This window comes from Aotus nancymaae, unplaced genomic scaffold, assembly GCF_030222135.1.
Source record: "Aotus nancymaae isolate 86718 unplaced genomic scaffold, 86718_ANA_hifiasm-v0.15.2.pri h1tg000173l, whole genome shotgun sequence".
NCBI classification, from domain to species: domain Eukaryota; kingdom Metazoa; phylum Chordata; class Mammalia; order Primates; family Aotidae; genus Aotus; species Aotus nancymaae.
In genome coordinates, this window is record NW_026988588.1 from 941476 (window position 1) to 954403 (window position 12928).

The 12928-nt window shown below is 43.3% G+C and overlaps 1 protein-coding gene across 3 annotated transcripts in view; it reads left to right on the plus strand.

Annotated features, from left to right (window-relative positions):
* The first annotated feature begins 317 nt into the window (after positions 1–317).
* WDR37 (WD repeat domain 37) overlaps positions 318–12928 on the plus strand; it is an 85125-nt gene continuing 72514 nt past the window's right edge. The window contains exon 1 of one of the 3 annotated variants that reach the window (XM_064371784.1): positions 318–868. The gene's annotated coding sequence lies outside the window, so the exon portion shown is untranslated. The remainder of the gene's footprint in view (positions 869–12928) is intronic. The other 2 variants (XM_064371783.1, XM_064371782.1) reach the window with 2 other exon arrangements.

The following is a 12928-nucleotide window of genomic DNA, read 5'->3' on the forward strand; positions in this document are numbered from 1 at the left end:
CCAAAGTGCTGGGATTACAGGCGTCAGACACCGCACCCGGCGTTGAGCTTCATGTTTAAAGGAAGTTGCAGGAATGTTGACCTACACAGAAAAAAAATACTTTCACGCAGCAGATTTACTCTAGACGGGCTTCAAAGGCGCAGTTAGAGCTTTCTGCAGAGCGGAGAGACGGCTGTTTACGTAAAGACTATCATGCGGCGTTTCCAACCTAGATTCTAGGAAAAAAGCGGCTCAAGTCCCACCTTCGCAAGGAACAGCTGATTCTGTTTTTCCTTCCTAGCCAATGGTGATCAAAAGCTTCGGGATGCGGGTGAGTCACTGCGGAGGAGCTGAATGCTGACCGCACCGTCTTCGTCAGGCTCCCGCACCGCAGGCAGCGCGTCCACCAGCGCAGGCGGCCCGGGTTCTCAGGCCTCGGGCGGACCCCGCCCCGGGCTCGCTGTACTCCCGCCCCGGCTGCCGGGCTGCGGCGCAGATGGACTCAGAGCGCCCCGCCGGTGAGTAGATACGACCCCCGAGGCCTCCTCCCGCGCCCCGCTATGCGGCAGGAGTAGGCGACCAGGATTGGGACGTCGGCTGTGGAGTAGAGGCGCCCGGACCCCACGGGGATGCGGGGCGGAAGCCGAGGCATGACTTCCGACGCCGGCGGCGGCTTCCGCCGGCCCCAGAGGCGCGGGAGTGGGGCGGGACTTCCGGCGGCGCCGGAAGTATAGAAGCGCCGGGTCGGGGTCGTGGGGTCGCGTCAGTGTGGAGGCAGCTGGTGTCCTGCGCGTCGTGGGGTCAGTACTGGGGACCGCGTCCTAGGGACTCACGGGCGGTGCGCGACCCGCGCTGGCTCCGGGGGTGGCGGGCACGGCGGCTGTGACAGGTGAGTGCCGCCATTTTCCTATCTCTCCAGCGCCGAGTCTTTTCCCGGCTACCCAGAAGAGGAGTCGGGACGCTGCCGGGCTCTAGGGGGTGCAGTGGCCGTTGGGGCGTGGTGGGGGATGGGATGCAGGTGGGCTCGGAATGCAGAGGATCCAGGGTGGTGCAGCAGGGGTCGGGGCCCAGGAGGGCCGGTGGCGGTGCTGGAAGTGCCGTGGTTCAGGAGGGTTCAGGGTGCAAGAGAAGTCGGGGCGCAGGAGTTGTCCGTGGCGGTGCCAGAGGGACCGGGGTGCAGGAGGGATCCGGGCCCGGAGCGGTGCAGCAGGGGTCGTAGTCTAGGAGTCGGGGCGCTGGAGGGCCCCGGGCGGCACTGGAGAGGTCTGGGGCAGAAGGGTTCTGCTCGGGGGTCTCTCTTCGCCCCATAGGCTTCGGCCTGGGCACCCTGGGGAAGTGCGTCTCCAGGGTGGCACTTTGGAGGCCTTTCGGAGAGGAGGATGGCCTGCCTTCTAGCCAGAGTGGGGATGGCCGGCTTCAAGAAGGATGGTGATTGCGGGGTGACGAATGCTGAAGTGATTAACACAGCGCCATGATATTGTTCCCCTTTTAAGACTTCCTTTTCTTTCCCTTCCCCGGTAAGCAACCTCCGCTGGAGGGAAACATTAAGATAGCTGTTCACCGGAATAACACAACAGCAACAATAATAATATACTCATTCACTAAAGAAAGTTGAATAAATGCATTTTTCCAGATTGTAAGCAAAACTATCTAAGGTCTGCCAGGTTTTTAAAGATTTAGTCATTTAGCTTAAACGGTAAAACGTTCCTTGTGCTTGGCGGGGTCACTTGAAGCTGATACCATTATAGGAAAGTGTTAATTGCTTGAAAGTTTCATTTATTAAAGTTCAAGCGTTTTTCTCTTAAATTCAGTATGTTGGCCTGTGAGTTATGGTCATAAAAGTATTCCAGGAATTATTTCTCTCTAAATGAGATAGCTCAAGATAGTTACTATATTTCTTCAGTATTTTTCTTCCTATTCTGAACTTCCCGCGACCCCAGCGCACGCGCACACACACACACACACACACACAGTTCTGGTTACTTTCCTGATCAAATTCGGGTCTTTCAAAATCGCTTTTGAAATGTGATCCCAGGAGTTGAACGGTATCTAAATGTGAACTGACTAATGAGGAACAAATGGAGTGATCTGTTATCCCCTGGGTTTGAATGCTGCCTTTCTATTAATACTGCTCACAGGAGACAGAGTAGGGGAATGGACACTGGCCACATCTCACAACAGCAGTGTGATCTTGGGCAAGGCCTTCCTAAGTCCCCACTTCCTGTCCTCTCACATGGTGTTCATATCAGCCTCATTTTGTTATTGGAAAGGTTATGTTATGTAATATATGTCAGCCATTCTTGCGAAGTGCTGTATACAGGAGACCTTGAGTGAGTGTGTTTTCCCCCTTCCTCCTTTTGGGTAGCTTTATTAGACTGTTCACTTTGCGCTTTTGCCCTGAACTAAAATTCCTAAGTCTCTTTCCCCAAGTTGAAACTAAGATGGAGTTTTCTTTTTTTTTTTTTTAGACGGAGTTTTGCTCTTGTTACCCAGGCTGGAGTGTAATGGCGCGATCTCGGCTCACCGCAACCTCTGCCTCCTGGGTTCAGGCAATTCTCCTGCCTCAGCCTCCTGAGGAGCTGGGATTACAGGCACACGCAACCATGCCCAGCTAATTTTTGTATTTTTAGTAGAGGCGGGGTTTCACCATGTTGACCAGGATGGTCTCGATCTCTTGACCTCGTGATCCACCCGCCTCGGCCTCCCAAAGTGCTGGGATTACAGGCTTGAGCCACCGCGCCCAGCCAAGATGGAGTTTTCTTATTTATCCTGTCTTATTTTTCAGGGAAAAGATTTTACATCTGTTGAATTTCATCCTTGGTTTAAACTTATTCTTTCAACTACTGAGATCTTTTGAAGATCTTGATGGTTATTTCTCCAATTAATGATGTTTTCTAATTCAGTGTCATCTACGGAATTGAAGGTGTATGTATTCCATGCCTTCATCTCATTAATGACAAAACATTTGTATCAGGTTAATATTGATGACAGAGTTCTGAGGTTGCCTGTAGAGACCTTTCTGTTCCTCAGTATTGTTCAGAAATTGAGTTTGGTGTTTTAGCCCACTAGGAATTCATCTAATAGTGCTGTTGTGATATAATGTTACTGCGAACTTTATTAAACTTCTGGTGGAAATTCCATCACATTTTATTCCATTTTCAATTTATTTCTCCAATTTATTTTAATGTCACATGGAAATTATATTCCTTAACCATTCTTTTGCATATGATTAGCATTTCTGGCATTAACCATTTAAGCAAGTGTTTTTGCTTCGATGAAAAGTGTTTAAAATCCTACTATATATCAAACTGAAAGTAATGTTTTGTATTTTTTGTTTCAAATGAAAGTGTAAATTAAGAATTTGTTGGCCAGGAGTGATGGCTCACACCTGTAATCCCAGCACTTTGGGAGGCCGAGGTGGGTGGATTGCCTAAGTCAGGAGTTCAAGACCAACCTGCGCAACATGGTGAAACCCCGTCTCTACTAAAAATACAAAAATTAGCTGGGCCTAGTGGAGGGCGCCTGTAATCCCAGCTACTTGGGAGGCTGAGAGAATCGCTTGAACTTAGGAGGCGGTGGTTGCGGTGGCAGTGAGCCGAGATCATGCTACTGTACTCCAGCCTGGGTGAGAGAGTGAGACTCCATCTCAAAAACAAAACAAAACAAAACAACAACAAAATAAAGAATTTATTGTATTGCTGTTTAAAGCTACTTTGATTATCTTCCTTCCTCAAATTGTATGCACTCAGGAGAATGATAATTTCTATAGCTACAATTTAATTAATATTGGAAAGAATCTTTTGTAAAAGAGCAGGAAGCTAAGTGTTCATTGATGCTATTTAGTATTACAGCATTTCTTTTTTTTTTTTTTTATTGAGATGGAGTCTCACTCTGTTGCCCAGGATGGAGTGCAGCGACATGATCTCAGCTCACTGCAACCTCTACCTCCCAGGGTCGAGCAATTCTTGTGCCTCAGCCTTCTGGGTAGTTGGGACTACGGGTGTGCACCATCACACCCAGCTAATTTTTGTATTTTAGTAGAGACGGGGTTTCACCATGTTGGCCAGGCTGGTCTTGAACTCATGACCTCGCCTGCCTCAGCCTCCCAAAATGCTGGGATTACAGGCGTGAGTCACTGCACCTGACCCAATATTACAGCATTTCTAAAGATGAGGAATTTAGCTTGCTAACACAAAGTGTGTATATGGGTTTCATTAATTTGTTGAGTGTTTGGCCATTGCCTGCTGTATGCAGAGCACTGTGCTGCATCAAAGCTCTGTGCCTGTTTCTGACTGCTTACAAGCAATAGGTGTATACTATGTACATGGCAACATATACTGAGGATGGGTGAATTGGACAGACTGTATAAATCAGTCAAGAGTTCAGAAGGAGAGTTTATTAAATCTATGGTAGGAGAGAGAGATTGAATTTTTAGAGTGGACTATTTATAGTTTTTTGAAAATAATGTTTATTAAAAACCAGAAGCATATTTAATCAACATAAGCCTTCTGTTTAATATGATAATCTGTCCAATAATATTGGGTAAATGTGAATATTTTGAAGGAAAATAATTATGGTTTGGAATCTCAGGTTTCTTTTTGTTTTTATTTAGGTAAAACAGTGCATAGAGATTTTATTTTTGGAGTGAAGAAGTTTCTTTTTTCTCTTTACAGTTCTATAATCAGTTTATTAGTGTTTAGTCAGTTAAATACAGTCAGGGGCCACGTTACGAATGATGTTTGTTCAACAACAGACCTTGTGTTAAGATGGTGGTCCCATAAGATTATAATACTGTATTTTTACTGTACCTTTTCTATGTATAGATATGTTTAGATACACAAATAGACAATATGGCATTGTGTTACAGTTGCCTGCAGTTTTCTGTACAGTAACATGCCGTGCAGGGCTATAGCCTAGGAGCAGCAACCTCTGCCATCTAGCCTCGGTGTGTAGTAGGCTGTGCACTTAGCTTTGTGTAAGTGTACTCTGTGATGGTCCCACAGTGATGAAATCTCCTGACAACACATTTCTCAGAACCTATCCCCATCCTTAAGTGATATATGACTGTTGAAAGGCTCTTAATTGGATTTGGGAACTCTGTCTCATAGGGATGTCATGAGGATTCCTGACTCTTTGTGTTTATTGATCTATTTAAGCCTTACAGTAATTCTGTGTAGTAGCTCTTCAGCTTCTGGTAGACCTGCCAGTCCACCAGCTTTCTCCCAGTATGTCTCCATTAATTCTGTTTTCACTTCCCTTCTTGTCTATTTTAGGTTCCATGGTATACCATTTCAGTAGTTCTTTTACAAACACCTGCCACTTCCTTGACCCTCTTCCCATGATACAAACCTGAAACCCCCCTAAACTGGTTATTAAACATTTAAATAAGATCTATGCTAATACTGATTGAGCATCCTAATCCAAAAATTCAAAATCCAAAGTGCTCCAAAATCCAAAACTTTTTGAGTGCTAACATGACACAAGTGGAAATTTCCACACCTTACCTTGTGACAAGTTGTAGTCAAAATGTGGATACACAACATAGTTTATTCAGAGTCCCCAAGGGAAAAATAAAATTACCTTCAGGTGGCTGGGCATAGTGGCGCATGCCTGTAATCCCAGCACTTTAGAAGGCCAAGGTGGGCGGATCACTTGAGGTCAGGAGTTTGAGACCAGCTGACCAACATGGCAAAACCCCATCTCTCCTAAAAATACAAAAATTAGCTGGGCCTGGTGGTGGGCGCCTGTAATTCCAGCTACTTGGGAGGCTGAGTAAGGAGAATTGCTTGAACCCAGGAGACGGAGGTTGCGGTGAACTGAGATTGTGCCACTGCACTCCAGCCTGGGTGACAGAACGAGACTCCATCTCAAAAAAAAAATTACTTTCAGGCTATGTGCATGAGGTATACATGAAACATAAATGAACTTTGTGTTCAGCCTTGGGTCCCATCCCCAGGATATCTCATTATGTATATGCAGATATTCCAAAATCTGAAAGCATCTGAAATCTAAAACACTTCTGGTCTTGAGCTTTTTTTTTTTGGCCAAGGAGGATCTGGTGTGAAAGGAAGGAAGTGGTGATGGGACCAATGTGGACTGCTGGGAAGAATGTGGAGGGTCTGAACATAGAGACGATAAGATGACTCAGTATGAAAAAATCTTTATTTGCTGCCAACTTCCAGGGAGGTGATTGTAGGAAATGCATACATTCTGTTGCAGTTGATCTGTGGTGTTGACTGTTTTGTGAAGTGGCGAAGAAAGCAAACTAAACCAAAGAGAGCACCGTGTAACTTACGGAGAGGCTGGAAAAGCCAAGGATGTGGTTCTTAAGATAAAATCAGTGATCCAAAGCTTATCATTTTGATGAGAAAGGAAAGTTGATGCTGTAATTTTTGCATTTTTTGGTAACCAGCTTGTAGAATGTCTGGAACATATCAGAATATTTTTACAGATAAAGTTCTTAAGAGAGGGAAGGGAAGCCCTTTGCTAGTCTTACTTGCTTCGTTTAACTGAAGATAAAGTCTCCCTTTTTCTCTGAGGCCATGTCAGGACAGCTTTCACAGGCTTTTGATATGGTTTCTTTTTTTCCTTTATAAAACATACTCTATAAACTACAGAGTAACCGAATGTATTTTATGTTGTAAAGCAACACTTACTTTTCTCTCCTTTAAAAATAGGCCTACACGTATGCAATTTGAGAATAAAAGAGGATTCTTGGCTTTGTGCTTGCGTAAAGATGGAGTAGACTTATTTTTCTTTATTCGTCCCACTAAGTATATCTAAAAACATTGGACATATATAAAACAAATGTAAGACTGAAAGATGGAGAAAAGAAAGTAGACTTGCTTCGTTCATTGGGACCTCAGAAATGACATAAAACTTAATTCTGTGAGTTTTCTTTTTGCTTAATGTTATCCCACATGTTGTGCTGGAGAAGCTAGCAGCACAGGTATAAAAGGGCTCAGACAAAACAAGGCCCAAGCAAAGCCTGCTCTCTGTGACTGAGAGACCAGGAAAGGGGCAGCCTGCAAGGTACAGAACTTATAGACGGTGAGTGCTTTACTCCAGCTGAATATCACAGGAAACACTGCAGCAGCACCCTCACCCTGGTGATCAGAGGCTGGGTAGGTGCTCTGGCTTCCCACCCATGACAGGCTGCAGGGCTGCTGTCAGAGAAGGCTGGCTGAGGAGTAGGGGTTTTAATTCTGCTGGGTGGTTACAAAGCATAGCTTCCCCTTCCTGCTAGGGTATCAAGAGTGACGTCACAAAAACTCAGGGACTTTACTGCTGCCTGGTGGTAATGAGGCCACCCCTCTGTGGTATGGGGGAGACTGTAGGAAGCAGCAAGGAGGCAGCTCTGATTTGGCCTTGGTGGTGGGAGTGGAGGTTCAGGAGGTGGCTGCACTTTCCCCTTAACCAGCAGCAATGAGGACCTCCTCATGCAGGGGTCTATGGAGGCTGAGTGGGAATCTTAACTTCCACCTCACCTTCCACCTCCACCTGGCAGAGGCCTCTATAACAGAAGATTTACATCAGATCCTGAGTCTGATGACATCAAACCCCAAATGTCAGGATTTTAGTGGAAAATCACTTATAGGAAGAACAGGAAAATCTCAACCTAAACAAGAAAAGACCACTAATGCCAATGTAGAGATGACACAGATTTTAGAATTGTTTCACAATGACTTTAAAGCAGCCATCATAAAAACTCTTCAATAACCAATTAACACTTAAATGAAAAATAACCCCAGGAAGAAAATGCAGGATGTAAAAGAGAAACATGGACATTTTAGAAGTGAAAAATAGAATACATGAAATAAATTCAGTGGATGGCTCAGTAGCAGAAAGGAGAGGACAGACAAAAGAAGCTGTCAGTTTGGAGATAGAACAGTGGAAGTTACCCAATCTGAACAGCAGAGAGAAAATAGACTGGAAAAAAGTGAGTAGAGCCTCAGGGACCCATGGGACTTTAACAGAAAATGCAACATATGTGTTGTCAGAGGTCTAGAAAGAGAGAAGGACAGGGAAAAATGTGTTTGAAGAAATAATTGCTACGTTTCCTATATTTGGCAAGCCATACATCTACAGATTTCAAGAAGCAGAGTAAGCCCAGAGAAGATAAACACAAAGATTCTAAGACACATCCTGGGTAAACTTCTGAAGACGAAAGAGTAGTAAGAGAGATACCACTTTACCTGTAACGGAAAGTAATTTGAGTGACAGTAGATCTTTGTTTTTTTTGTTTTTTGTTTTTTGTTTTTGTTTTGAGATGGAGTCTTGCTCTGTAACCCAGCTGGAGTGCAGTGGTGCAATCTCGGCTCACTGCAACCTCTGCCTCCCAGGTTCAAGCAGTTCTCCTGCCCCAGCCTTCCATGTAGCTGGGATTACAGGCATGCACCACCACACCCCGCTAATTTTGTATTTTTAGTAGAGATGGGGTTTCACCATGTTAGCCAGGCTGGTCTTGAACTCCTGACCTCAGGTGATCTGCCTGCCTCGGCCTCCCAAATCACGCCTGGGATTACATGTGGGAGCGACTGCACCTGGCCTGACAGTGCATCTTATCAGAACTTATGGAGGCCAGAAGGAAGTGGCAGGACATTTTTCAGGTGCTGAAAGAAAAGGACTGTCAACTCAGAATTTGATATCTAGTGAAAACGTGCTTCATATGATTTATCTCCAGCTGACCTACTCTCTTAAAATAACAAGTAAAGGAAATTCTCTAAACAGAAAGGAAATGATAAAAGAAATGTGGGAACATCAGGAGGGAAGAACAAACAATGGACAGCAAAAATGTCAGATTCAACATTTGTTTATTTTCTAAATTATGTTTGGAATTTGAAACATAACTGTGATACGGTTGGTTCTCAGTGTATGTGGAGGAAATATAATGATTACATTATAAATGGGGAAAGGTAAAGAAGCATAGAGGAAAGTAAGATTTTTATACTTTATGTGAACTGGTAAAATGTTGATAATCAGTAGACTACAGTAAGTTGTACAATCTAAAACCTAGAGCAACCACTAAAATTATACAAAGAGACAAACTCAGAAATACTTTAGGTAAATAAATATGAAATGATAAAAAATGTTTACCCCACAAGAAGGCAGGAAAAAGAAGGCAAAAAAGAATAGAGGGAAAGAGAATGAATTATACACCATGACCAAGTGCAGTTTATTTCATGGCTGCAAGGTTGGATCGATATTTGAAAGTCATCAGTGTAATTCTGTCAGTAGGTCAGAAAAGGAAACCTACTCCAAAGAACCATGACAGAATTCGGCACTCATTCATGAAAAACTCTCTCAGAAAATGAATGATAGAGGAAATGTTTTCAACTTGATAAACAGCATCTACAAAAAAATCTACAGCTAGCATCAAACGTAATGGTGAAAAACAGTATTTTCACCCTAATATTCAGGGCAAAGCAAGGATGTTTGCTGTCACTATTGTAATTTAAGATAGTACTAGAATTTCTTTTTTTTTTTTTTTTTTGAGACGGAGTTTCGCTCTTGTTACCCTGGCTGGAGTGCAATGGCGTGATCTCGGCTCACCGCAACCTCACCGCAACCTCTGCCTCCTGGGTTCAGGCAATTCTCCTGCCTCAGCCTCCTGAGTAGCTGGGATTACAGGCACGTGCCACCATGCCCAGCTAATTTGTTGTATCTTTAGTAGAGACGAGGTTTCACCATGTTGACCAGGATGGTCTCGATCTCTTGACCTCATGATCCACCTGCCTCAGCCTCCCAAAGTGTTGGGATTACAGGCGTGAGCCACCGCGCCCGGCCAGTACTGGAATTTCTAGCCAAATCAATAATGTAATGAAAGGAAATAGAAGTCGTAAAAACAGAAAGGAAGAAATAAAACTGTCTTTTTTCTTTAGATGACATAATAGTCTACATAGAAAATCCCAAGGAATCTACAAAAAATCTTGAACTTTAAGTTCAGCAGGATTGTACATGTTTAATACACAAAATCCAGTTGTATTTATACTAGCAGTTAACATGTGGAAACCAAAATATAATATTTAAAATTATGCAAAAAATAAAAAGACATCAGTGTAAAATTGAGAAAATATATATAGGACCTTTTTTTTTCCTGAGATGGAGTCTTGCTCTTTCACCCAGGCTGGAGTGCAATGGCACGATCTTGGCTCACCACAACCTCTGCCTCCCGGGTTCAAGTGATTCTCCTGCCTCAGCCTTCCAAGTAGGTGGGATTACAGCTGCATGCCACTATGCCCGGCTAATTTTTGCATTTTTTTTTTTTTTTTTTGGAGATGGAGTTTCGCTCTTGTTACCCAGGCTGGAGCGCAATGGCATGATCTCGGCTCACCGCAACCTCCACCTCATGGGTTCAGGCAATTCTCCTGCGTCAGCCTCCTGAGTAGCTGGGATTACAGGCACATGCCACCATGCCCAGCTAATTTTTTGTATTTTTAGTAGAGATGGGGTTTCACCATGTTGACCAGGATGGTCTCGATCTCTTGACCTTGTGATCCACCTGCCTCGGCCTCCCAAAGTGCTGGGATTACAGGCGTGAGCCACCGCACCCAGCCCCTAATTTTTGTATTTTTAAGTAGAGACAGAGTTAAAACCATGTTGGTCAGGCTGGTCTCAAACCCCTGACCTCATAATCTGTCTGCCTCAGTCTCCCAATGTGCTGGGATTACAGGCATGAGCCACTGCACCTGGCTCATATGTGGGACTTTTATGCAGAAAACCTTAACATTGAGGAAAGCAAGATCTAAGTAAATATTGTATTCATAGATTAAAAGACTTAACATAAGAAAGATACCATTTCTCCCCAAATTGATGTACAGATTTAACACAGTTCCTATCAAAATCCCAGCAAGATTTTTGTAGATATGTAAAAGATTATTCTAAAATGTAAAAGGAAGGACAAAGGACTAGAATAGCTGAAACAAAATGCAGAAAGATTTAATAGGAATCACTAAGTGATTTTAAGACTTATCATACAGTACAGTAATAGAAACTGCTTGTATTAGTCCATGTTCACCCTGCTGATAAAGGCATACCCGAGATTGGGCAATTTATAAAGGAAAGAGGTTTATTGGACTTAGAGTTCCACATGGCTGGGGAGGCCACAATCATGGTGGAAGGCAAGGAGGAGCAAGTCACATTTTACGTGGATGGCGGCAAGCAAAGAGGGAGAGCTCCTGCAGGGAAACTTTCCCTTATAGAACCATAGGATCTCCTGAGACTTACTGTCACAAGAGCAGCATGGGAAAGACCTGCCCCCACCCCCCCGCCATGATTCAGTTACCTCCCACTGGGTTCTTTCCACAACATGTGAGAATTCAAGAGGAGACTTAGGTGGGGACACAGTGAAACCATATCACTGCTGTTGGTGGAAGGATAAATATGTATCAGTGGAACAGAACAGAACCAAGAAATAATCCCATACAAGTACAGAGAGTTGATTTTTTTGACAAAGATACCAAAATAGTTCAATCTAGGCTGGATCATCTTCAACAAATGTGGCTGGGATAATTGGGTACACAGGTGAAAACAAAAAAAAACAAACCTTGACTTAAATTTTACAGCTTAAAAAAGGTCATCACCATATAGGTAATAAATTTAGATGTGAAACAGAAAACTATAAAAATTTTAGAAAAGTTTTGGGCCCTAGGGATTCACAAAAAGTTCTTGTCATGACTTTAAAAGTGTGATGCATAGAAAAAATTATCAAAATTCAAAAGTGTTGCTTTGTGAAAAACTATTAGAATGAAAAGACAAACAGATTGGGAGAAATGATTTGCAACTCAACATAATGTGGCACATAACTCATGCTATAGAGTATATAAAGAACTCTTAACTCTCAACAGTAAAAAACCAAAACAGTGCTATTAGAAAATGGGCATGAAGAGACACCTCACTGAAGAGGATATGTGGATGACAAATAAGCACATGAAAAGATGCTCATTGTCACTGGCCATCAGGGAAATGCAAATTAAGATGACAGTGAGATATTACACACCTAATGGAACAGCTAAATAAAAAAATAGTGACAAAGGGATGCCCGCGCTTGCAGGTTTACACAGCACTAGTCACGATAGCAAAGGTATGGAATCAGCCTAAGTGCCCATCAATGGATGACTAGAGACAATGGATGTGTGTGTGTGTGTGGTGCACATGTACACACACACACACACACTGGATTTCCATTCAGGTGTGTACACACACACACTCTGGATTACCATTCATGTGTGTACACACACACACTGGATTACCATTCAGGCGTGTACACACACTCACACACACTTTCTCTCTCTCTCTCTGTCTCTCTGTCTCTCTCTCTCTCTCCCTCTGTCTCGATTACCATTCAACCATAAAAAGAATGAAATCATGCCATTCACAGCAACATGAATGGAACCACAGGTCATTATTTTAAGTGAAATAAGCCAGGCACAAAAAGTCATGTCTCATGTTCTTATATGTGGGAGCTGAAAAATTTGAAGACGTGGAGATAAACACTGGAAAAATAGATAATAGAGACTGGGAAGGGTGAGTGCTGGGAGGAGGGGGATGAGGAGAAGAGAGTTAAAAGGTACAAACATACAGTAAGATAGGAATACATTGAGTGTTTGATAGCAGAGTAGGGTGACTATCCCTAAGAAAATGGTATTTTACTGGGGTGATGGATACCCTAAATAGCCTGTCTTGATCACTATGTGTTGTATATGTGGCACAAAATTTCTCACGTGACAAATTTGCATAAAGAATAAAAGTAGTGACGATGCCAAATGCTGGTGAGGATATGCATAACCGAATCTCATGTGTTGCTGATGGGAATGTAGAATGAAATAGCTACTCCGGAAAATACTAGTAGTTTGACACTTTATTAAAAAGAAAACCACGAAAACTAAGCATGATTAAACTAGAAGCAGTTCTGTTTCTAGGTATATCCAAGAGAAATAGAAGCATACAT